The following is a 25,497-nucleotide window of genomic DNA, read 5'->3' on the forward strand; positions in this document are numbered from 1 at the left end:
CCAAAAGGAAGATCTGGATAATATGTGTAAGCAATAATAGATCTGACCTGCTAGAAGAACGTAAACCAAAGCAACTTAAATTTTACAAAACAGATAATCACACTGTATTTGCACGATGCAACTCCCAGTTGCACACGGACTTCTCACTAATCACTCAAGCTCATCCTGAAGGTTTTTCTCTTAAACTCCCTCTCATCTGGCCAGTTACTTCTATGTCTTCCTGCAGGCAGAATAATCCATACTCAGAAACATAAACCAAAAAACCCTCATGACTCAAGGAAAAACAACATGTCAAGCCACATTTCCCAAAGATGTTTAAAATGCACACATGTACATGAAGGCTGCAGCCAAACACGCAGCAAGATGCTCAATTCAGTGTTTTCAAGGAAAGGATTAGGCTGCAGCCCATCATTCACCCCTCCTCCCCCAGTCACTGCAGCTGCTTTCCAGTTAAGAACTGCCCCCACCAAGCATCTAAGCACTAAAGACAGGGCCCGCTCAACCTGTTGCCCTCTCAGATGCTTTCTTCGACAGCTGAAAGCAACTGCTCCAGCTCAGGTCACACTCATGGAAAAAGTAGTGCAGGCAGATTGTTACAGCTGCTCCCGGACACCAGCAAATACCTGTTAGTGTAAAGCTACAAACATAATAGAAGAAAGCCTTTCCAGAATGTGCAGTCTAGGACAATTCTGCCCTCTTTCACAGAAAAAAAAGCTATCCACAAACTTAGGCTTTAAAAGCCTAGTTTGCAGGATTAAGGTCTAATGTGTTAACACATACACTTATAAAACCTTTTAAGAAGTTTAGTTTCACATTGAATTAAACTCTTAAAGTACTAACGCTCAAGTAATTAAGTGCAAGTCTATTACTGCCTCTTTTCAGTATGTACTCTGTTCCACTTCAAATCATACTGCCAATATATTTCAGAAAGATTTTAATAAAATAAGTTGTTAAAAACAATCTTATTGCATCCCTTCATCTATAAAATCAAGTCCCTCTTGAGTGAGGCAGGTAAGACTAACACACACACCCCCTCCATTTATCTCCCTCTATAAAATGAGCAATAATAAAATGAAAGCATACAGTCCACTGAAGTCTGGTAAGTGGAGTTTACTCTAAACAGATATGGCTCCAGTGCAGATTTTAATACTGGGGTAGGATTGGGAGCACGATGAGGAGGAAAAGACAAAGAGTTTAAACTAACTTACGCAACTTCCACCTCAGAGACCAAACTTGGCTTCAGCGCTACTGGAACCATGAGCCTGTGTTTCAGAGTGAAGTGACTCACTTCCTCAGGCTGTTACATAGCTGTTCCCCCCACGCTCCCTCCCCCTTTGCCCTGGCTACAAACCTCTGGACTGGACCTCTGCCACCCCATATCACGCAGCCAGGGCGTTCCTCCCTCCTCTAAGCACAGCATCTCAGCTCATTTTCCAGTCCTCTTTCAACACGACAAAAATAACTCTAGGAGAAATTATGGACACGTGAGATGGAAAATTCTCTCTAAACTGCAACTACTGCACAAACAAGGGTTTCATAAAGTAAGTTTTTTCCTATTTCAACACTTCATTAGGAGAGGAAATGACATCCTACACCAGGAAACCGGACCCCTGATAGCAAAAATGTAGAGATGGAAAGGTTGGTATATGCCTCTGAGTAGCATTACTGTTGTTCTTGCTCCTTGCTTTTTGCAGGACTGCTACAAATGTAGCAAAGCTAACAGCTAAACCACAGTACCTGAGTTACTACTACTAATAGTGGTTTCTGACACTATCTTTCTGAAATAATCACAAGCTATTCTCTCCAAACTAGACAACTTCAACAGAGGGGAGGGGGGGGAAAAGAAGGAGGGAGGGGGAAAAGAAGGAGGGAGGGGGAAAAGAAGGAGGGAGGGGGAAAAGAAGGAGGGAGGGGGAAAAGAAGGAGGGAGGGGGAAAAGAAGGAGGGAGGGGGAAAAGAAGGAGGGAGGGGGAAAAGAAGGAGGGAGGGGGAAAAGAAGGAGGGAGGGGGAAAAGAAGGAGGGAGGGGGAAAAGAAGGAGGGAGGGGGAAAAGAAGGAGGGAGGGGGAAAAGAAGGAGGGAGGGGGAAAAGAAGGAGGGAGGGGGAAAAGAAGGAGGGAGGGGGAAAAGAAGGAGGGAGGGGGAGCTAACAGCTGATGCTGTTCTTAATAGTGGTGGCTGAGATCTGCAACTACCACACACACAAGTATCCAGAATACCTTCAGAAAGAGGGCTCTCAGGTTAGTGACAGAGCATTGCATTCGCACAGCTCTCCAAACCTCCACTTGTGTGGACTTTGGCTCTGTTTCTTACATTACTACATAAGAAGCCACCAGCACTGCAAAGCCTAACTCAGACTACTTTACAACTGCACGTATCTAGGAAAGATATGTAACAGAAGTATTAAGATACAAAGTTTTCCCCCCCAAAAAAGTAAATTCAAATATAACCTAAAGGAAAGGAAAGAATATATGCTTGAGTGTTCCACAAAGGGAGTCCTAAAAAATATTTTATGCCTTGTAGGGAAGTTATCTTGTCACTTGAAGACTGTAGTGATTGAAGAACAAGTGAAGTTACAACAGCTCAGAAACCAGCATGGTGAAATTGACATTACCAGGGAGGAAAGAGATTTAAGGTACTTTGTATAAAGCATGCTTATCGAACATCCCAGATCTCCCAACTGCATGCAAAAATAAATAAAACCTAAGAGATCACCAAGAAGAAAAGAGGATTTGGTGCATCCAATATTAGATGGTAAAAGAACACATCTCAAGATTAGCTTTTCAGAATATCTTTCTATATAGAAAAACTGCAGAAAAGTATCTTGTAGGTCACCCTAGTAATAGCAGTCCATAGTTTAAGCTGAAGTGATAGATGTTCAAGCTGCAGCATGACTATGCTCCAGGAAAGCTCACACTTGGCAGTTCCATCGGTTGAGCCCTGCTGGCTCTATGACTAAGCAGGCTTCCCTCCCTGAGGCTGAAGGATGAGCTCACATCATCATCATCCTAGCCAATTACCATCTTGTGGGTTTTTTTGTTTTACTTTAATTTCAGCACAAGAGCCAGCCTGCAGTAGCGCAGTAAAATGGCAACACATTTCCAGGCTTAAGCGTGCTTTGCAGCAGTACACCCCTGACCATTTCTTACCTTTGAATAAAGCACAAAACCAGTTCTGATACCGTAATTCCCAGAAGATACTGTGTCTTGCCTCCAAATATACTGAAGCGTTACGATACTTTGCATTGCTTTTACACTGCACAGAGAAAAAGCAGAACCTAGCATCAGTATATTTTGTTTTAATAACTCTTAAGATTTGGCATGCAACATCATTAGTTATTTTCACTTCCAGGAACATCTGGCATGCAAGAACATCTCTCAACCTTTCTTCAAATAAAGGTGGTGGCATACAATTCATAGTCAATACTGTAAACAATTTCAGATTTCTAAGAAATTTTTTCATGTTGCAAAGCTTTTCTCTTCTAGACCTAGAAAGAACATCAAGTTAGATACATACCCAATGGACACTTATGCAGTATTTTCTCAAATGTAATAAACATAAGCAAAGTAACCTACGGCACCTTACTGAGAGAAGCTGGGTTAGCATTTTTAGATAAAACTTTTCCAGTATATGTGCACTAGAGCATTAAAGAAAATCATAAACACATACAAAACACCCCGTGGGCAAGATCTAAGTATAAGTCCTTCAGGACATTTTGCCTAAGTATATGACAGGACTAAGGAGGAGTCTCTGCCTGCATCTAGGATGCTGTTCTCAAATTAATAAAGTCTTCTCAAAGCAGAGGTATCTGAGAAGTGCAGGGCACAGGCACTCAGAACCACTCACTAGGCTGGTAGCAGCCCTGAGCATCCATCTGCAGCTTTTACTCAACCCAACATAGTTCTGCAGAATTTAGACATCCTATCCGTTGCAACCATCTTGTCCCAGTTTACCATTAGCCTAGAGAGTTTGCTATGAAACCTTTTAAACACTTTTTAAAATTAAAGTTAAAAGTTTATTTAATTTAGAGGATGAATAAAAAACACTCCATTGCAACCATAAAATACCTTGATCTCCCTTTAAAACTTTTTGCCTGTATATTTAATAACCACCCACGTATTATTCCATTTCTTTAAATACTCTCTTCACTAAGTATGTGCATATTTGTACAATTTCACACGTCAAGTTCATGACCTCACAGACTGTAGTAACCTTAAACTCTGCTCTTCAGCCCAGCTGTTGAGGGCTGTGCTGTCCTATGCTTTGCTTAGTTCATTTACTATACCACCTATATTTGGCATGATAAGCAAGTTTTCATTTTGCACATCCCTAATCTCCTTTGAGATCATTTGCACATAATTCTCTCTGACATAATGCTGCAGAAATGACTCAGGAAAGACTGACTTCTCCTCAAAGCCTGGCAAAATTAAGGATGCAGAATATAATAACAAGTGGTCACATACCATCTTCTATTTCAGCACTTTAATCTTAGCTTTTCAATACTTCTATTTCAGTTTTTTTCATGTGAACAATAAGGGTTCCTGGGTTCTAGCTAATGTACATTCCCAGCCTTAACTGCAACAATGCTGCCACAGTCCGTCACAGGAAATCTGTCAGAGTGATGAGAATAATTTCTCACTAAACCCTCCTGCTGCCAACAACTCTAATTACTTATCTCCCCTGTAAGAAGCTCATTCGTTTTTGATGAAGAACAGATTCCAAGAACAATTTTTACATTTAAGTCAAACACAGCAAACTAGCCAGTGTCCTTCTGAGACAGAGCAACTGAGCCTTCCTTCTCTATTTTGCTCATTATTATGGTCAAATAGCACATTTATGAAACAGGTAAAGAATCATGACACACATGTTACCAATGAGGAACAAAAACAGAGGAACTAACTCAGTTCTAAGATCACACCACAAACTAGGTCAAAAATCAAGAACAGAATATAGGAAACTAGCTACCAGTTCCCCTCCAATCATGCAAGAAAACATGGGTTTAGATCTACATGCAAAAGACAAAAATCAGCTGAACTATTTGCATATGTGCAGAAAGGGCAAAAAAAATTTAATTCCTCCAGTGCAATAGCAGGACTGGGGTAGTTCAAGAGGGTAGGTTTTGGTGTTTGGTTTTGTTTTTTTTTTTAAATTACTGTACACTTACAGGGCATCACAGAGAACCTTGTTCCAGCTAACAGAAACTTGCCGCTATGAAACTATTACCACCTATCACAACAGCCTTGAGTAAGAACCAAGAAAGCAACGAAACCAGGACAGTTTTTGTGTTCAGCAGAAGATTTGCAAAGCTTATTGCAGGGAAAGCATAGAATATGGATAAACTGTGCTGTATGTAAAAACAGGTTCAATCTCTCCCTCAAAAGCCTCTCCCGCACACTCACTTTTTCACATACTCTTCCAGACAGTTAGCTACATTAAAATTCCTGCAGATTGTTTGCAACCTCCCACTCACCACCTTCAGACACCTTGAACAGGAAGGATAACAGCACAGCTTTCCTACATATGGCCCCAGGAGAGAACAAGAAAAAAAAAAACAAAATAAATCATGTTTGTAAATTCTGTACAGCAAAGCACAGCAATCTGTCTTCTGAAGAAAGGCAGGGGAAAGCTCAAAGCAACTGAGAAACACAACATTGTCCTAGAAAGCCAAAAACTTAAATGGCAGATAATGGTTTTGTGTCCCTGTTGCCTTATCCCAAACTGTAGGGCATTTTCCACAGATACTTCGAAAGCCCGTCTCTACAGTGAAAGGCATATTTTCCAGAGGTCTAGCACCACAGAAGAGCAGCAACTGAAGTCCAAAGAGAACAAGCAAAACCAACGAACTGAACAGTCTCCAGTTTAAAGGAAGCCCACTAAAAAGGTAACGATCATTCCTCCCAACACCTCCAAGTAAGAAACTAAGTTAGAGAACTGTATCAGATGAAAGTCCTCGAATCAATAAAGCCTACAAAATGGGGAAGGCTTACTTGTTTGTGTAACATAGCACAGCAAAAAAGGAACTCTCTATAGTATGCCCATAACAGGGGCAGAGATCAAAGGAAAGCTGCTTCACAGATGAACAAAAAGGAAAACACAGCACCCAGGAAGCTTGACAACTTCCACTGTTGCCTGAAGGTGCCTGCCTAGGGCTAGCAAACACATACCTAAATAAGTAGTACACATCGAACATGTTTATGGCCTACCCAAATTTTCATGTCATTGGCCCATTTCTACTGCAGAGAAAGACTGAAGCTATGACCCACTTCAAGGGCACCTCTGCCTTGAGGACAGCACAGTCAAAATTACCTTGCTACCACTTTCACTTTCCCATTTTCAGAGGCTGGAAATGGACAAAGCCATATTAAACCACTGTACTAACCAGAGATCCAAAAGTGAAATCCATTAGCTCTGTGATGTGAAGCAGGGGAGACAGTGGTCATGCCGAAGGACAATCAGGTAACCTGTATTGCACCACCAGATGTGACAAGCTACTGCTCCAATCTAGACCATTCCTGACATTGAGCATCATAAGTTAATTACCTACAGCAAGCAAAATAACACACAAAAAAATTACCATGCTGTTTGGGAAAACTATACATACCCAAGAAGAAAATATTAACTACACCTCACGAACTAATCAAACCAAGGAGAAATACAAATCTATCTTCAGTAAAATATTTTGGCCTGCTATAGTAAAGGATGTAATAAAGGAGAGGCAGAGAAAATGTGTTCTTACAGACATTATTTAATTGGGCAGCTTTCTTGTCTGTTCGATTGGTCTTAAAATTCACCTAAGCATGCATTCTGATTATATTTTGACCTATTTACATCTATGGATGTAGTTTTATTTATCACTGCAATTTTCTACATTCCGTCTAAACACACAGATATGTTCTAGTACGCAGAATATTACGAAGAAGGATTTTTGGTTTTTAAATTACATTGTCTGAAGCACCACAAAAGTGCCTCAAAACGAAGATTTCACATAACAGTCCCATGAGAGGGGAGGTGTGTACTTTCAAGGAACACAAAAAGTAACTATGTTTTGGGTTGCCTTCCTCAACTCAAGCTGTAAACTCAATACAATACTTTTCAAAATGTGCCTGGGATTTTCCACATAATTTGTTTTAAAAGGATGAGAAAAACACAAAAAGTTAAAGAAAATACCCATTCAGTGCCGATTAGTCTTGTCCTTACATTAAACAAACCAGGCAAAACCTGGATTACACAAACAGCTCCACCAGAACAAAATCAGCATGGATGAGAAAGAAAAACTATTACAAAGACCAACTGGAATTTTAGAATTTAGCAGATTATTATTTTTAAAGGGACCAACAATGTTCTTTCTACCAGACATCGAAAAGATACTACAGCAAATACAAGTTAGATCCTCAATTTCATTTATCCTCAAGAAAAACTTTTGAGTAGTATTTCTGAAATAATTGAAATTTTGCCCAAACCTCACCTCATGAAAACAAGAGATTCATGACTTGCACCAGACTCATCTTTCAGCCTGCACAGCGAGAACACACAGGTCTTAGAACTATGAGAAAGAGAGCCACATAAACTGGACTTCCGTAAACAAATATGCAGGAAAGCCCATCTTCACAAACAGCTTTCCAACCCAGCACAGGCTTACCCTTTGAACAAAATAGGTATACAGTACATTACTTAAATTAGTTAACTGCACTGAAGTTTGGAATATTAGTTATTATGACCTGTCATCATGACAAATACTATGATCTGAAGAGGCTTGGGCAGCTTTAGAGCACAGAAAGAGCACAGGAATTAAGGAGTATGAAATGCTGCTTTCAGGCTTTGTAAAGTTACACAAACATACTATTCTTTCCCATTGGAAATGGGTTAACAGTCCTTCTAATTGTAAACACTTAGATAGCTATTTTAAGCTTTTTTGTTTGGAGCTGTCAGGGAAGGCAGTTGCTAGCAACAGGGAGACCAATACTCCAACATGCAGGAATCACAGCAGGCTCTAAAGTCAGAATGGCAAAGAGCAGGCCAAAAGCTTCTCCCTGCCCTCACATTCACATAGCTGACATAACCACAATGTGTCCTTTGCTCCGAATGCCTCTCCTGCCACAAATACACCAGCTGCAGAATTGCATGGATACATCCTAGAGACAGACAAAATCTCTCTGCAGTTTAGCTCTGACAAGAAAACACATCTGAATGCACTGAGCTGCAACAGGAAAGATTGCTGCAGGTTCAGTTGGTTCCATCTTGACCTCTCCAGCACTCCATCACAAAAACAGATGTAGATAGGTGTCCAGCCTATGGAATACCACAGCCTGAGCACTTCACAGATTCCTTCAAGGCTTTGCAAGAGGTTACAGCATACAAATAAGGGAAGAGAAAGGGGAAGTTCATAAAGATGAGATCTCCATTTCCAGAAGTTTCTTCATAAAAGACAAACACCCTCAATACCTAGACCACAGCTCTCAGCAGAGACGCTCCTGATGCCACCAGGAAGGCATCACCACTTACCAAAGCCTGGCTGGAGAACAGCTGGGACTAAAAGCACAGGCAGAACCTCAGAGTATCTAGGATGAATTTCCATCTCTGCTACAGACACACATCTTAAGCCAGCCACTTCAGATCAGTTCATAAAATGGGAATAATACTTGAAACCCAATACACTGATATTCATTAAGTATTCTGAGGTCATAAAAGTTGTATTATCTTTAATGGTACCCACTAATAGGCTAGATAGGATTCTTCTACAAAGAGCTGAAAAGTCTAATTTCAGACTTGATGCAACAGGGTAGCAATAACCAAAGAAGAAGGAGGGGACTAAAAAATGAAGAAAAAAGTTCACACAAATAACACAGTTGTTCTTTCGTCATATGCCTCTCTCTGCCTCACTAGACCCAGAAATATCTTTTTGTTTTTCAGCAGTTACATAAGCTGAAGCAGTGCTGATCTTGGTTTGCCCACATCCACACACTTGCAGCCAGTCAGTGGCCTGTGTTGACTGAACTAATCTATTATAAAACCACTCAAGTAGTCAGTCCTTAACAACACTGACAGGACTTTAGTTCAAATTTCTAAAATTATGTCTTTTAAGAAGTCTTGTGATCACTGTTGAATATGAAAGGATCGTCTTACTGTGCTGGTCCGTTACAAGGTAGAGTAAGCTCTTGGCCGTGACTGGGGCTGTCAGGCATTACGACGACACAGCTAAGCAAATGCACGCTAGTTAATACTGGGGGTAGGAACGCTGAGAGATATGGGCAAGCACGATCATCACATGGTGGAAACCAGCAAGGTTTAAAGAATCCAGGGGCCCAGAGAGCACTCAGATTTCTTAATCTTTATTTAAAGAATCAGAGCACTCTCCAGGTCCCCAGATTCAGAGCTCCCTGCCAGTTACCTGGCAGACACCTGGCCAATCTCCTTTTATCCACACAGATTTCAGTGTAGGAAAGAAAGAGCAGATGGTTGGCACCGATACTGGATTGAATACAAAGCAAGCCTCTTCCATTTCTGGTTTATTTGTATCCTTACTAATATTATAAAGCACTTCCACAATTGGGCATAGTGACACCAGCCTTGTACTTACTCAGAGCAAAGTCAGAAGCTTCCTGAAGATTCAGCTTGACAAGCCTACCTGAAACCAAACAAACCACCCACACTGCACTTTATAACTAGAAAGGAAAAATGTCATTCGATAACAGCATGAGGAAGAGTGCCCGCTATTAAGAAACCTTACAAACCCATTTTAAATTGAGCAAAAGACTCAGAAAAACACAAAATTAAGGTCGCAATGATCAAGTTCAATACCACAGGAAAATCTAAAGTTCAGGCATTAACCCACCTGCATGTGGAATTTTGTGAGAGTACAGCAGATCAAAGTACACATGCTTTTACGTTTCCTCCTGCACTGACATACTTTGCTCTGTGAGTCCCAAAACAACATAAATGCATTCTAATTGAAGTCATAACATTTTGGGCCAATAATACCACATTACACTTTGAACAGCTGTATTTGCTAAAGATACAAACTACATAATTGCTATTAACAGGAACAGTAAGTCCTTCCCATTTGTGACTTCCCAATTATATCTGACCTGTTTTTTCACAAAGCACCTTACTAGAAAAGCTGATAAGAGGATCAGTGCTAACCACTTGACCATCTCCAAAAGAAATTGCTAAGCATTAAAAAAAATAAAATCCTTTACATAATGTAGTTTTCACTCTCAGAATGGAAGTCTAATGAACTAATCATCCCTTTGGTGTATTGATTACAATCCATAATGCATCTGGTGGATTCTAAAGGATTTTTCCACACCAGTTAGATAGTGCACCCTTATCTCAAGTAGTTTACTAGCTCAACATATGTTCCACAGCTTCTGATGACTATACTATTTTCAAAAAATCTCCAAACAAGAAGAACAAACATCCAGTCTCCCATCAGCAGGCTGCCAATCATTACACAGTTGTCCCCTATTTGGGAGAGATCTACGAATCAACTGAGGCAGAAAAACATTCTACTAGTTGCTACACTGAAGATAAATGTCACCTGGGGGAAGCAGTTGAAGGAACCTGTCCACAACAAACTTGGTGCTATCATAATAAACTTTTATGTAACACTTTAATGCAACATAACAACACCAACTCATCCAACCTCACAACACCTGCTATGTGCAACATTCTATTTTTAACAGGTAAACGAAGAGAGACAAAGCAGCCTGTTTTGCACTAAAGAGCGAACAGGTAGCCAACAAAAGATTATTCTTCTGGAATTCCTTGAACTCAGTTTTGTCCACTGTCCACTCCTTCATACTGTGTAGATACAGTCTGTATCTGCAAGATGTCAGGTAAAGGATCTTAATTTTAAACAGATGCACTAAAATTCAGAAACTAGTAGAGAACACTACTTCTTAAAATACCCCATACAACTCGTCTTGCCCTGATGCAAATGTTAAGGCTATTTTGATATAAAAATCACAATGTCTTCTAAAGCACACAGAAGTTCACCTACCCATATCTGTAAAAGAGTTCTAACATTAATATGTATATGGCAGTGTCATACTAGAAATCTCTAACCAATACACTGCAGATACAGCGTTCTACGATGCCTTTGAATGGTTCACTAGCTCTGCCTGGAACTGCAGGCTAAAGGGAAGGACTCTTTCACTTGCATGAACTATACCAGGGGGGATGGTGGTGGTTTTTTGTTGGTTTTGGTTTCTTTTGTTGTTTTGTTTTTTTTTTTTTTTTAAGAAAATTATGACGCTAGCCAAGTGTACTCCTGTTATTGTCTATGGCTTCATTTCTTGCACTGTAGTACAGAAACTGCATTACAGCAATTTCTGTTTCACACAGTTGCGTGGCCTCATAATCATAGTATAACAGCACTATATACTCATTAATGCAGTTATTCTGGCAACGCCTCTTTACGGGAGGGAACTACTATTATTCCCTTTTTATTGAAGGGGACTAAGTCAGAGAGAGCACCTACAAAGTGACTTCCTTGAAGAGCAGTGAATCCAACTCAGTGTCAAGCTAGTGCCCTATCCTTTCAATCATCTTTTGTCTCTTACTCAGTTTGAAATCCCATCCTAAGGATGCCTAAAGTGCAAATGAAACCTCCCTGAAACATTTCTTCCTGTTTCAGCTTGCCACGCATGATAATAAACTCAAGATAAGCATATAGCATTCAATGCAGGCATATTACGGATCTAAAAATATTTTTCTAGCTTTTATTAGAGTTGCCACCTATAAGGCATATATGCCTAGTGATACACTAACCAGCCTCGGCTGTAGTAGTGTCCAGGGGACACACAGAGCAATTCAGGAATGCTAGGCAGACCTATCCAGGCGTAAACACGATGTTATTAATTTTGTCTAGGGATGAGGTAACAATGCTGAATAACCTCATCAAATCCCTTCCCTGCATGCAATTACAAATTCAAATGAAGAAATAAGGGAAGGAACATAGTAATTTGTAGCTATAAGTAGATTAGCTTTGATACAGATTTTCATCTGTTCACATCACTTATGATCACCACGAACATAATAGCACACTTTGGAATCAGAGAATAAGAAAAAGGAAGGGGAGTCCTTAAATCCTGTAAGACAGTGCTTTTCACAATTACCATGACATGTATTCCTCCCATCTTTGCAACCTCCTTCCCAACAACCACTCCAAGGGAAAAGAATTTTTGTTCTTTTCCCACAACTGCAACATCTGAGGCACCACAAATAAGAAACAGCTTTCAGACCCACAAGAAACGGATGCATGGGAGTTACACGTGTTCAGAGCCCACCCGTGCAGGGACAAGCTTCCACCTCTTGAACGCTCTGAATCTTCTGTTTAACCCTGTCTCCAGCCAAGTTAAGAGCAAAATTCATACTGATTTTTAGCAAGAATGTGGCAGAGATCGCAGCAGTTGGTCTGTAGGAACAAGGACTCTTTCAGCAGACTGCGGAAGAGGCTCTGCTGCTGCCACCACTGGCCCGTCCAAGGCCCCAGCGGACTGGGTGGGGAGGCAGACACACTATGGTCCTGAGCCCTGGTTTTGCTCTCCAGCCACTAACCTTGGATTTCTGTCATTTAAGGGGGAAGAGGGAGGGCAGAACCAGCACACATTTGGTTGTGAAATATAACAAAATGTCATTGAAAAAATAAAATAGGGGGCAGAGTTTTTTAAATGCAAACACTAGAGATGAAATTGCAAGTCTTGGATTCCCCCTTTCCATAAAAAGCTATGTATTTCTAGCAGCTGCTTACAAAAAAAAAAAGCTTTGAGAGTTATGCATGAAGAATGCTACGTCACAGTATTGCTTAAAAAGAACAAACAAGTACTAATTTGCACATAACTGATTAAATTCACCTATTACAGTAGATTAAGTTAAGACAATTCTGTTCCTAAATCTCCCATCACTTACATTTGTGGCTTTGCTCTCTCTCTTCCTTACTAAAAAAATCTTGACAACTCAGCACAAAATGCCCCCTTGCAGACAAAATCTGCCAACTCAAGAGACACAAAAGTACTGTCAGAAACATGAAACTGAACAAAAAAGCAGAAGAAAATTCACACTATCACTATCTGCACATAAGACCATCAGTAAAAAAAGTTCAGGTAATAGAATGGCTTCTACCTGTACGTAGTTCCTGCATGTAGCAGGCTAAGTTTGTATTATTGTAGCTATTTCTAAACTTAAGGCTTTGCTTAAGCCAGGCTTCCATGTTCTTCAGGTATCTTCAGCCCACCTTCTGCAACCTGTATGACCCTGGTGTTGGCATAAAGCTTCACAGTAGCATCTGCTCAGAGTCAAAGATTGCCCCAAGTAGCAGTTTCAGAGGCCCAGAGCTGAAGAATTTACCACTTTCTATTTTAGACTGAGGTCAAGTATGACGGTTGGTTTCCATTCATGTTGCAACATGTAGGAAGCTAACATGCGAGAAAGGTGCGATGACGAAAAAACTAGCAGGAAGAATACCTTCCTTCTGAAACCAGAAGTGTATCGGTCCCTGCAGATGCACCTCCTCTTGCACCTACATTCCCAGTACATTTTGTCCATTTTCTAGAACACAATTCCTTCCAGTTAAATATACTTAGTTCCACAATTAAATCATGGCAGGACTAACTGTTTCAAAAGACATGAAACACCCATCCAATTACACAACTGTAATAACTTCTTAGTGTGTCTCTTGTTTTTTAGGTAACTTCTCACAATTAGTAATTCCTTTAATATAATTTTTTTACTTCTACCTTATCGGAAAGTAATAGGACAGATTTGGACATTAAAAAGCTAAAACCAACAAAAAGCAGCTGTTTACCATTTCAGTTACACTTCTCAGCTTCCTTCCTTGAAGAAATAAAAGGTTTCCCCAAATATTTCACTTGTTAATATATTTCTTTTAATTTTATGCACAGATGTTTGCATGGTGAAGAGGAATCACCACTCTTTTTAATATGAAAAGAATATTGAGTGCCAAGTTTCTCAATATCATTGGAGAAACTGTTAGTTTGAAAGATCGTGAATTATAAAAAAATCAGTTGAGAAAATTAATGCACATACCACCCTAACATTCAGTACACATTGGATTTAAAGGTTCAGGCTTTTAATGGCAGCAGCTGGAAAAAACCCACCTGCCAGTTGCTCAACTCCTAGTATCACTTCACTAGCTCTCTAGACAAATTCTAAAATAAGCAGATCTGCAACTCTAATATTAAAAAAAGGAACTTGCTTACCACACTCCAACTTTTCAAGCTTTTTATACCTTAAGTAAGTAAAGTGATACTTACAGTGGTCTTTGAATAAACAGTTTAAAATTAAGTCCACAGCAATAAAGGTACTTTGCTTGCCTAGCTGCAACAGTAAAAGTTTCCTCAGCCGAATATAGATGCATTCTGTTCCTCTTCATTGTGGAGAACTAACTCTTCAGTAACAATACCCACCACGTGTTCCTTGCTTATCTGTGTACTTCAATACTCTCTACTACTGAGAGTGACTTAGCCGTTTCGCTAAACCAGCCTAGAAATAATTTCTACAATCATTCTGGGGAGGAATGAGGGGAGATCTATACTTGTAAATGGTTAACACTCTCCCCCAAGCAAATTGCACACACGTGCAAAAAGGCAAAGGAAATAATTAACCTTCCATCTCCTGGATTTTGGCTTCAATTCCCTAAAGTAGTTTCATGCACAAAATGGACATGTGGAAAGAATAATGAGTGCTGACCAATTTGCTGAGGGTTGTGGAAAACTAGGCTGCGGTGCACAGCAAGCTCTCACCAGAGATCTGCTGCAGTCTCTGCCACACAGACCTCAGCAAACGTGCACCGCAAAAGCAGCACAATGTCCTTCCCAAGCATTCTTGAAAACCTCAGCGTTTAAAAGCAATCACGGACCACCTCTTCCCTCCCACACTAAAGCTTTACAACCTCCGGGTTTTGTTTTTTTAAATACAGACAATCAATAAGAGTATGCACTAACTTAAAGTCACTTGTTAGTCTTTAAGGCATGCAATCACATGACCCTAAGGCCTCCTCTGGACACTGGTACCCTTTCTGCCTGGAGATATAATCCATTTATTTTAAAACACAGAAGGGTGTTTTAATCTAAAAGTTTGCTTCCAGTTTGAAGCAAAAAATCCCTCTTCATTAAAGTATTTTAGTATTTCAAGTGATGAACAATACTTCATTACAGTATTCATTCAAGAACTCTCTCATTCATTAAAGAAAAAAGAAATCCTGGAATGATCTTATACCAGATCCACTACTTCAGCATTATTCCTTCCTGAAGAAGGAGCAGATCTCATAAGTGCTGTCTGCATATAATTTTAGCTCTGCACTTTGCTCTACTTATTATCAAATATTTTAGGAATTGTATCCATAATTACTAAATATCTTCCCAATTTGCATTCTTAAAAAAAAGGAATCTTATTTTTCTATCCAAAATGGAATCTGTATTTTGGAGCTGGCAAGACACTGGGTTTCCCCCTGGCAGGTGAAGGCTACCCTTCCCTGCTCTGTTTGAGCATACTGACATCCAGTACATTAGTACCTCTGGCACATACCCCACTGTTATCCACGTCCACTCACACTGCTGTAAAAGAAGTGCTCCCAGACACTTTTGTAGGCATTTGGGAACTAATAAGTTTTAATGTATTTTGCTGTTGTAGATCACAGCCTGTATCTCCCTAGGTCCTTTAGTTTTTCAAACTCCCTAAGAGGCCTATTGCATTCCTACTAAGCACAAGTAGTGTTCTCCAATGGCTGCTGCAAGAAGCTAGTGTAAGCATAAGTTTCCATTTATAGCTCTCTACTAAAGGTGGTTTTTTCTCTTGTTGAGGCAAACACTGGCCTCAGTATGATGACAATCCATCTGTGCATATATCTGGTAGAAAAGTTATTTCCTCTTACAGAGGGTTATATTTATTTAGCCATAGTACAGCTGCTCCAAATCCACTCAGAGTCTAAAAGCATGCTTTTCTGATGTTGCATTTCCCAATGAAATGCATCAGCTGCTGAGCAAGAACCCAAGCCATAGCCTGAAGAAACAGTATCTCTCAAAGGGTTTGTGGCCACCCTGCAGCTGAGCTCATCCGTCTCAAAAGTCAGGAACCATGGGCTGCCCTCAAAACCAGGCACCTGGCAGCTCCCCCTGCCTTTGCAGGCAGTCTGGTATGCCATGACCTGTGGCTTTGGCTGCTGTAACACCCAGGCCCCTCCTCCATTAATTTAGGGCCCTACCAGGCACTAAACACCCCTGCAAAGACAGGGGAGGCAATCAACATTTGCAGCACAAGCATGGAGTCCTGCACCCTGTCCAGCAGCATACATAAAGGCATCCGGGAACACATTCATTTCATTTAGGTCTTGGATAAGGATTCTTCAGTTTGTGGGGTTTTTTGTGTTTGTTTTTGGTGGTGGTGGGTTTTTTTGGTGGGTTTGTTGTTTTTGTGTTTTGGGGTTTTTTTTAATATACAGCCCTTTCTGCTGTTTATACTGCTTGTTCTGCATTTCCACAAGCAATGAATATTCACAGCTTCTTTTTCAACTTCTGCATTAGAAGGAAAGCAAGCTCCCCAAAATGATAAATTAGATTAAAAAGAGCCTAGCTACATCAGTGTTCAGACTTTGCTAACAGGGAAGATTTTTGTTTGAATATTAAAAAAACCATACACTGCTACCCACAACCCTCAAGAAAAACCCTAAAACAAAGTACCTCTCAATTGCTTTCATTCTCAACTTCCAAGAGATGCAATGCTTTCAATGAAATTAAGGCCACAATATATTTGCAGCCTGGTCAAAGGTGGTGTTCTCCCTTATAGTAGCATCCAATTTATATTTGGATGTTTTGTTTGGCAAGGAGAGGAAATGAATACTCTTTGCAAAGCACATTTTGTTTGAAGTCACAACAATAAGCAACACCCATGATCATTAACCAGCTGTATTCTATATTGGCTATATGTTCTAGCTCTACTGTATGTATACATGCATACATTTACATGACTACATAGGTAAAAACCAATTTAAATTAAGAAAATCTTTATGAGCAGTTTACTTAAATAATTTTTTTCTTAAAATTATGCTTTATCCCCTCAAGCAAACAAGTGCTGCACAAACAATCTGATTAAATTATGAGAGCTCCAGCATATTGTCTTTGCAGCCATCAAGGAATTGTAAAAACACTCCCTTTTTTAAGTTTTAAAATAAAAACCGTTATTTTGATTTCAAGAAGTTCTTATAAAAGATGCATCAAGGACTTCGGAGTTTTCTCACCTCCAAAATCTCAATTGGTTTGAGAACCTTCTCAGTTATCAACAAACTATTAAGCAACATGAAAGCACAACTACATAATTTTTCATGTTTAACCAGCAAGGTGTTTGCAATCATTAAACCTGTATTTAAAGTGATCTACAAAAGGGAAAAAAAGATTTTTCAGCTGGAAATATTTTTAAGTTACTGTGATGGAGGAAGCTTTTATTCTTAAAACTGGGAACAGCTAATCTGAAATGCTAGACAAATGAGTAAGTTATAGATTTATTAAAATGAAGTTAAAATTAACACTGAGGGTACTGAAAATAAAAAAGAAATCATGCTGTTTGAAACTAGTATCTAATATACACTTCAGGAAAAAAGCTTCAAAAATAAATTAATATCCCTGCCTTCAATTAAGATGTGAGACCCAAGACAAATTTTTCCAGCAATTGTATTTAATAATAGTAAGGGACTGTTGCTGAACAGATAAGCTGACAGTTAACATTGTTCCAGACACAGATGAGTTTTCCAGATCTTCCTTATTAAAAAAAAGAAAATTACTTCCATTTAAAAAAAAAGAGGGGGATGGGAGATAAGCCACCTATAAAGCAAAATGGTCTCCATGGTCCAGTCAGCATGCCAAGTATTAACCTTTGCTGTATTTCTTCATCTGTTGGCATTTTTAAAATTCCAACATTCATCTGTTGGCATTTTAAAAATTCTGTATAACAAAAAAATCAAATTCTTTCCCTTCAAAGTCATTGGTAAAGTCGGTCATCTATTCTCAAAATTTAGCATTTGTAAGAAAACCTGCAATGCTAGTGTGAGACTACAAGTGAATTGTGTGAATGAATAAAGGCATATGGAATGAAGATTAATGAATACAACTGCAAGTAACACCAAGTAAAATGATTAAATATAATGTATTTCCAGCAATGAAGTAGTTTTCAACTAAACAGACAACATAGTTGAGAATTTCTGATGGTATAGCATACAGAATATTGAAAGCCAAAAGAAAGACAACTTTCTTCCAGAATAAACTCCCTAGTTACTCCATGCAACCTTGTATCAGCTCTCCAAACCAGGCCTGTTGTAGTAGCTACGAGGAACACATTACAAAAAAAACAACTTTCTTGTCCTTACTTTCTTAAGCACTATGCTAAACAGGAATAGTTTTGTGCAAATCAGTCACATGCAGAAAACTTATAATAGGGAGGGCAAAGTTTGCATCAGACTTCACAATTGTTACTGTCAGGTTTTGATCCTGTTTGGTGGGTCTGTCTAGCCACATAATGCTTTTGCACTATCAGTTTCATACAAAATACAGCTGTGGTTCTGTACATGAATACAACTTCTCTCAGCTCCTTACTTGTTCACCATCCAGTGTTACCTGTGCGCAACACAGCTCTGTCTTTTCCACGTTGTAGCATTTTGTGCCCAAGACCAATTCTGAATCCAAGCTATAGCTCTTCCCAATGAAGGGTGTAACATTACAGAGGTTTACAAACAAGCGATCTACCACCAAACCATTTTTATCCCCTTTTTCAAACTAGAAAACCTCACGCTCTTCAAATCTGTTCAATGATGCATTAAGCAATTATGTTGACAGAGTAGTACTGGATTTTCATTAAAATATATCAACACTAAGCAAAAATTATCAATGAGAAAGCAAAGGGTTAAAATCTCCATTACAGTTGCCACAGAGAAATAGTAGCAAGTAACTTGACAAAATATTCACTAAGTTTCCTGCCAATTCAAAGTCATTACACTTTTCCCCTTCAGACAGGGTCACTATGTCCTGCCAATTCATGAGCTCCCAAAAATAAACTAGTTGAGTAACTGAAGATGTCAATAGACTTTCACATTCCCCCCATGCATCCAAACTGTACGGCTCGGATGGTTAGCTGTAAACAGACAGGCATCCTACACTTAATCTAGAGCACTTTCCCAAGCAAGTTCTGTCACTTAGAATAACTCAGTTATAAGTGTCACTAAACACAAAATACTCTTCCACCTCCAAACTGTACTTTTCTCTCATAAATCAAGTAATTCAGAACTGTCACCTTAAAATAATTTTTAGCTAACAGCAAAATTGAGTAGTTCTGTTTATCTTCACAATAAGAAAACCACAGTACGGCAGCTGACAGATGTATAACCACCTGGGAAAAATGCCCTGGAACCATGTTCCAAGGAAGAAAGTTGATCTACCACTTTGGTTTCTTCCATCTTTGACCTTTTCAACAGCACTGCCTAAGTTACCAAAGTGAGAAACAGAAAATTATTTAATAACTGCATAAGAGCCAGGCTGAAATCACTTAAGTGCACAGAACCACAAACATGGTAATTCTGTTCACTGACAACCTGATTTAAAGCTGAGCAAGTAACCTGGCTTGGGAAACGCTACTGTGTGGAGCGCATTGAGAAATTGGTGCCTTGTTTTAAGAGTGCAATCCAGAAGCCTCAGTTCCACATCTCACATTGCTAGAACTTGAAGGGAATAAGCATTTCGCACAGAACCAAAAGTCAGCCTTTTAATCAGGTTGTCCAGGAAAAAGCCAGTCAAAAGGGCCCATAGAGGATGCATCATATAGGCAAGCACACATGTGCATCTGAATGAAAAAAGTCACTATTCCACCTAAGGCTTAAGAGCCTCTACCTGCTGGACGTTCACAGCACAGGTGCTCATTTTTAAAGAGGATGCCAGCAACTATTTTCTGAACAACAAAACCATCTCCTTCTCAAACACAGTAGGTGTGAGAGGGTGTGACCTGCTATACAAAGCCTGCTGACAAAACACCCATCCATAGAGATGTGATTTCAGATTCACAATCACACCTTCCTTCCCCTAAGGGAGACCCCATCAGTCAGCTCCCCTGGGTGAGGCAGAGCCTCCATTTCCTCTCTGGACATTGTACGCTACCTCTTTAGTTCAGAGCAGGGTTCTGTAGCATCTTCCTTGAAGGTAATCACGTCACTTTAAAATGATGATAAGGCCCAAACAATGCAAGTTACTGGTCAGAAGTGAGATTGCAAGAAAGGGAAAAAGCTGGAAAGGGTTTTGTTGCACATCCCATTGCACCAGAAAATACTTCCTCCCTGTATAGCTTTTTGCTGCCTTCTCTTTCAAGTCTGACTTTGGTCTTAGTTGTCCCACAGTTGCCTAACAGTTCGTAAATAGAAGTGTAGACTCATATATTAGATGCAGGAAATTCCATGGCTGGAAGAACTAATGGTCTCCAGGTCAGGGCAAAGATTAAGACTTCCTCTACGCTCTAGGTACATGCTCCTTGCCACTGACCATTTTAGTTTCAGTATAAGCAGCTTGTGGTGTCTACATATAAATAGAAGGCTGAACAAAATAATAAATACTTTCTGCCCCAAAATATTAACATCAGTTAACTCAGAGAACACTAAATGCACTGCAGTCTAATAAAAGACATGAAAAGCAAGATTTTACTTAAGATTTTTAAAGGCTAAGCAAACCCATTGACTTCTTGGTAAGAGTATGGATGTGACTTCTTAAACATTTTAACCCAACTAATAAGTTATAAAGCTCCCCCTAATTTCTAGGCTCTATTCTTGAAACAGACCTCTTTAAGAACTGCTGGTACAGTCCCAGTCACAGCACTGCAACCTCCACTACCAAATCAGACCCTCAAATTTGCTCTTGACAAAAGGGACACCTAAAGATCACTTTGACCTCTAAAGGGCTAAATGCAGCCTGTACATTTGTTACATATTATTCCAATTAAAATGGTGAAAACCTGCAGTAAAACCATACTGGCTCAGAATATGAAAGAAAGAGTACAACTGTAGACTTATCTATACCATGTAGCCCACGAACTAGAGAGTAGGTGCAGTCCTTTTTAATTAATGCTCATGATGTGAAAGAGAAGCAAACCATCCTACACAGATTTGAATTATTCTCACAAGCCCTCCTCAGTAAATTTCTGCTCAAATTTTTGACTAGAGACTATAGATAACCGGACTTTTTTACTTCTTAAGAAGCTATCTTTCTGTATTAGACATCAAAGAGCTGCTGGAAACATCAGTGCCATCTCTCCTCTTTAGCCAAGTAATGTGTGAACCAGTCCAAATACTGAGTTTTCCTGTTTGCTTTTTGTCATGCATGAAGTATGCTATTATGGTAGTAGACGGACTGAAGTGAGGGTTTACAATTTGAGATCCAACTCCAAGTATAGTTTAAATACCAATACCTTTCATGAAGGAAGCATTAAAAGCCTCTAAATCTAAGTACCTTCCCACCTTGGCACTTTTTTATTTTGCATGTGCATGAGAACGTTTGTTTTGGGACTGTCTTCCAAAAAACAGGAAGTTTTGCCCTTTCATCTAAAACTCATTCTTCCACAAACATCAACAGTAACTTCACATTACTATAACAGAAACTTCTGGTCAGGGTTGGAACAGATTATTGATTTAGATTTATCACCACTGGGGAAGAAAAAAACCAAAATACTTCTGCTTAAGAAATAGTAAAAGCAACTCGGTGTCACCCAGATATATAGCCAGCACAAAAGAAGCAGCATCTTGCCAACACAGCTATTTTAACATTACCTCCAAATATAAAATACACCGTCTCTTTAACTAAAAATCCAAATACACATGGTCAAGCAATTGTTCATGTTGACAAGTATTTGGGCCACTGCCTTCAGTCTCACACTTGCCTAGTGATACCTCTGACAGAGGTGTCTTGTAGAGAAATCCATAAACTCGTTAAAAAGCAGCAGTGCAACCTGAAGTCCAGTGAAGGGTCTCTAACCTTGCTCTGTCACCTCTGTGTTGGAGAGATCCCTCGATTCTTATGACCAGGCTGTCAATAAGCAAATATATGCCTAAGTCATTCTTAGACAAACAAAAATCTGCATCTTGGCATATATGCATGCACACGCAGGCTAGCTCATTTGAAAATGCCAGGAGATTACCTGAATGAGGAAACCGAATCTTCCAGTGTGCAATTTATATCAATAGAATTATTATTTAAGAGCTCTTCCAGCTATAGATAAAAACTTTACAAGTCAAGGATTCAAATCTGCATTTTATTTCTTTTGCTAACAAAGATCTCTATTTTAATTTCCCCTGTAAAGGTAAGGTAACTAGATTTATATTGCAAATGAAAAACCTCAGATAGGCTTGTTAATTTTTTTAAAGAAAAAAAAAAATCAGCACTGACTTCAACAAAGCTTCTTGCAAGGCAGCCCATTATTAATGGGCATCAAACCTAAGCACAGCATCACATACACCAAACTTCCTAGGTTTTTAATACCTCAATACTTCAAATGTTTGTTCTTTGCATCTCAAATTCAAAATTAAAATTAATTTTTTTAAGGAGTTCCACATTCTTCTTTTCATATTCTTAGGTAACAAAAGAGCACTTATTACAGATTAAATTTTTCTACAGCAGAAGTTATAGTGTATTTTCTGTAGAAAGAAATAGTGGTAATAGCAAAATAAGTCAGCCAGTACCATAACTGAAATTTTACTTTTGCCAAAGAGCAGCATTGAAACAAACAACCAAAAAGAAGAGTCAAGGTAGTTCTTCAGTAGAAAAGAAAAAAACGTCCTAAATATATTGTTACCATGATTTTCTAAATACATGCAAGAATGCAAAGGTCATTTCGATAATGATTTTAAATTAAAAAAAGGAAACCCATAATCAAATGCAACATTTCACATAATTATTTACTTGCAATGACACCCTTTGTGTGCAAAAGGCTTTCCAAATATTCAAGGAGCACCTTCAACTCTTAATAAGAATGCCCAATGGTACGGGAATACTTTTTAATTCCTAGCTTTCACTTATGGTATATTCATTTACTTCTCCCCAAGCATCTCAACATCCCTTAAAACATCTTACAAACACTGTTGTAGGAAGACTACATTATTTACTCATTATATATACTTGATAAATATTTTTATTTTCTAAAAATTTGAAAAGATAATAACTTTCCAATAAAATAGTCCAAATAAATTTATCATTTTATTTCAATATAATAATGATTGTCCTGTATGAGACATGGTAAATATTGGGAATATTTAGAATACAACATCTAGAGCTTGTCAAAAAAGATTCTAAGAGGATAATTCAACTCAGAATTTTTTAAGTCGGGAAATCAAACTAAACTATAGAGGCAGTCAGATCTCCCTGCCAGTTTCACACACAAGAGTATTTCGCATCCTGAATTGTCATCACTGGAATCTCCTAAAGCAATCAGAATGACTTACAGCTGTGGCTCTCTCTCCTCTCACCAGGAATTTGGCAGTGCTGGGATTTGTTCTCAAATGATATAAAACCAAATTCAAAATAGGAAAATACTTTGCTAAATTATTCTCCTCCCAGGTGTAGTAATTTCCCACAAACACAGCAAACTCTCTTTTCAGGAAGTGCTTGAAAGAATGAACAATACATTATGTAGGAAGAAATAAATCCTGAAAATAAGACAGTTATTTTGATGGCAAAAATCCAGTAAAATCCCAAGAGCATTTTTAATGAATGGCACTTCATTGTAATTTACTTTTCAATGTGTCTAAAGGATCAATAATCTGAACTTTTAAGGATATTATGGAACTGCAAGAATAGTTGACTTGCATTACTATAAAACTCTAAACAATAATGTAATTTATGACAGATTACCACGAGACAGATGCAGAAGTTTTAAAGGAGGTTCTCAAGGAATCATAAGAGTACAGATAAGGCTACACCTAAGCATACATGATTGAGTCGAGATTGAGATCACACAACATCCTCAAGCTACCTGGTATTCAAACAGAAATGCGCTTTTACCCTAGGAACTATATCATAACAAGGCAATTTGGAGATTATTCATCATTCTGGAACTAGCTTCAACTTTAGACTTCGTTACAATGCACACCGCAAACAAGGTGACAAGCATTTCTGGAGGCCTACTGCCCCACAACATGTAGCATCCGAGAACAGATTCTAGCATAGCCATGCTGAAGGGACACAGCTGATCTGATAGCTGGAAATCAACCATACACCGTACCACAACCAGACTGCAAAGCCAAACCTGTATTTCAAAAAGTCTTCTCAGTTAAAAGCCCTTGATAAAAAAAAGAGACAAGAACAATCCTTGCAGTCACAATTAATACATGTTTTGGTCACTATAGCTCTAAAAATACCGAAAGCAACATTATTAAAAACAATAAATTAAGACAGACGCCAAAATTTAGCATGGTATTCAAGCTTGAAATAACAGCACAAAAAAAATTTGAGTTTTTTTTTAATAAATAGATACTTCACAAACTGTATTTTAGCATCACAAGAAACATTTGTTCTCAAGAAAACTGAGTTAGAATATGAGAAACTTAAAGGTGTATAACAGAATAGTGTATGTCCACATAAATATACATACACATATAATTTGTCTTCCCAAAATAAGTGACAAGACCATAAAATCACAGAGTCACAGAATGGCAGGGGTTGGAAGGGACCTCTGGAGATCATCTTGTCCAACCCCCCTGCTTGAGCAGGCACACCCAGAGCAGGGGGCACAGGAACGCGTCAAAGCAGGTTTTGAATCTCAAGATGGCATACCAATATATATTACTATACTACAACCTCTCCTATTAGTAAGCTATGGTGGGGAAAGCCACCTAACTGAGAACCAGTTTTCATCTGAGAAGATAATATACAGCAAAGAATAAGTAAAACATGAATAATGACTTGTTCCCACTTCCTATCTCTACATGCCAACACTGAACATGTAACAAATGAATCAGTAACAAACTTAGTAAGAAAGACATTGGAACTGTTTCTCAGCCTACTACTTCAGTCATTCATAGCATTAAGTATTGGTAAGGATTGAAATAAGTTAAAACTAACTAGAACTTTTAAATTATTTTCAAAGACTAAAAAAGAAAAGTGTTATTCCATGTTTTGCTGTAGGCCTTTCAAGATACCTTAAAAAAACCCAACACCCCAACCCCACCGAACACTTTGCCACTCCCTCCAGATTTGGCTTTTCCCAGTTTTTAACTTCTTGATCAACACCAGCTGTCAACACAACAGGAGGCACTCAGGTAATTTACTTGTAAATAAAAAGAACATGCATTTTTGAGAGATGTCAATTTCTGAGAACATCTGTACATCCTCAACACCATATATAGATTAACAAATGATATTAATTGGGTCCTGGTGATCAGGTGGCTGTCAGTTACAGCAAACATGATAAAAAGCATCAACACAGCAAGAAAAGCAAAGAATTAATTATCAAGATTTATCTCTGC

The 25,497-nt window shown here is 38.8% G+C and overlaps 1 protein-coding gene across 6 annotated transcripts in view; it reads right to left on the minus strand.

Moving 5' to 3' along the window:
* Nucleotides 1-25,497, minus strand: part of MIDEAS (mitotic deacetylase associated SANT domain protein) — a 61,914-nt gene that overhangs the window by 31,841 nt on the left and 4,576 nt on the right. For 3 of the 6 annotated variants that reach the window (XR_010374709.1, XM_064462409.1, XM_064462413.1), the window contains exon 2: nucleotides 3,149-3,254. The exons of 1 other annotated variant lie outside the window; for it this stretch is intronic. The gene's annotated coding sequence lies outside the window, so the exon portion shown is untranslated. Of the gene's footprint in view, nucleotides 1-1,351; nucleotides 1,465-3,148; nucleotides 3,255-14,272; nucleotides 14,472-25,497 lie in introns of those variants that run through there. 2 more of the 6 variants (XM_064462410.1, XM_064462411.1) reach the window with 2 other exon arrangements.

The sequence above is a fragment of the Phalacrocorax carbo genome, chromosome 10 (genome assembly GCF_963921805.1).
Source record: "Phalacrocorax carbo chromosome 10, bPhaCar2.1, whole genome shotgun sequence".
Lineage (NCBI taxonomy): Eukaryota > Metazoa > Chordata > Aves > Suliformes > Phalacrocoracidae > Phalacrocorax > Phalacrocorax carbo.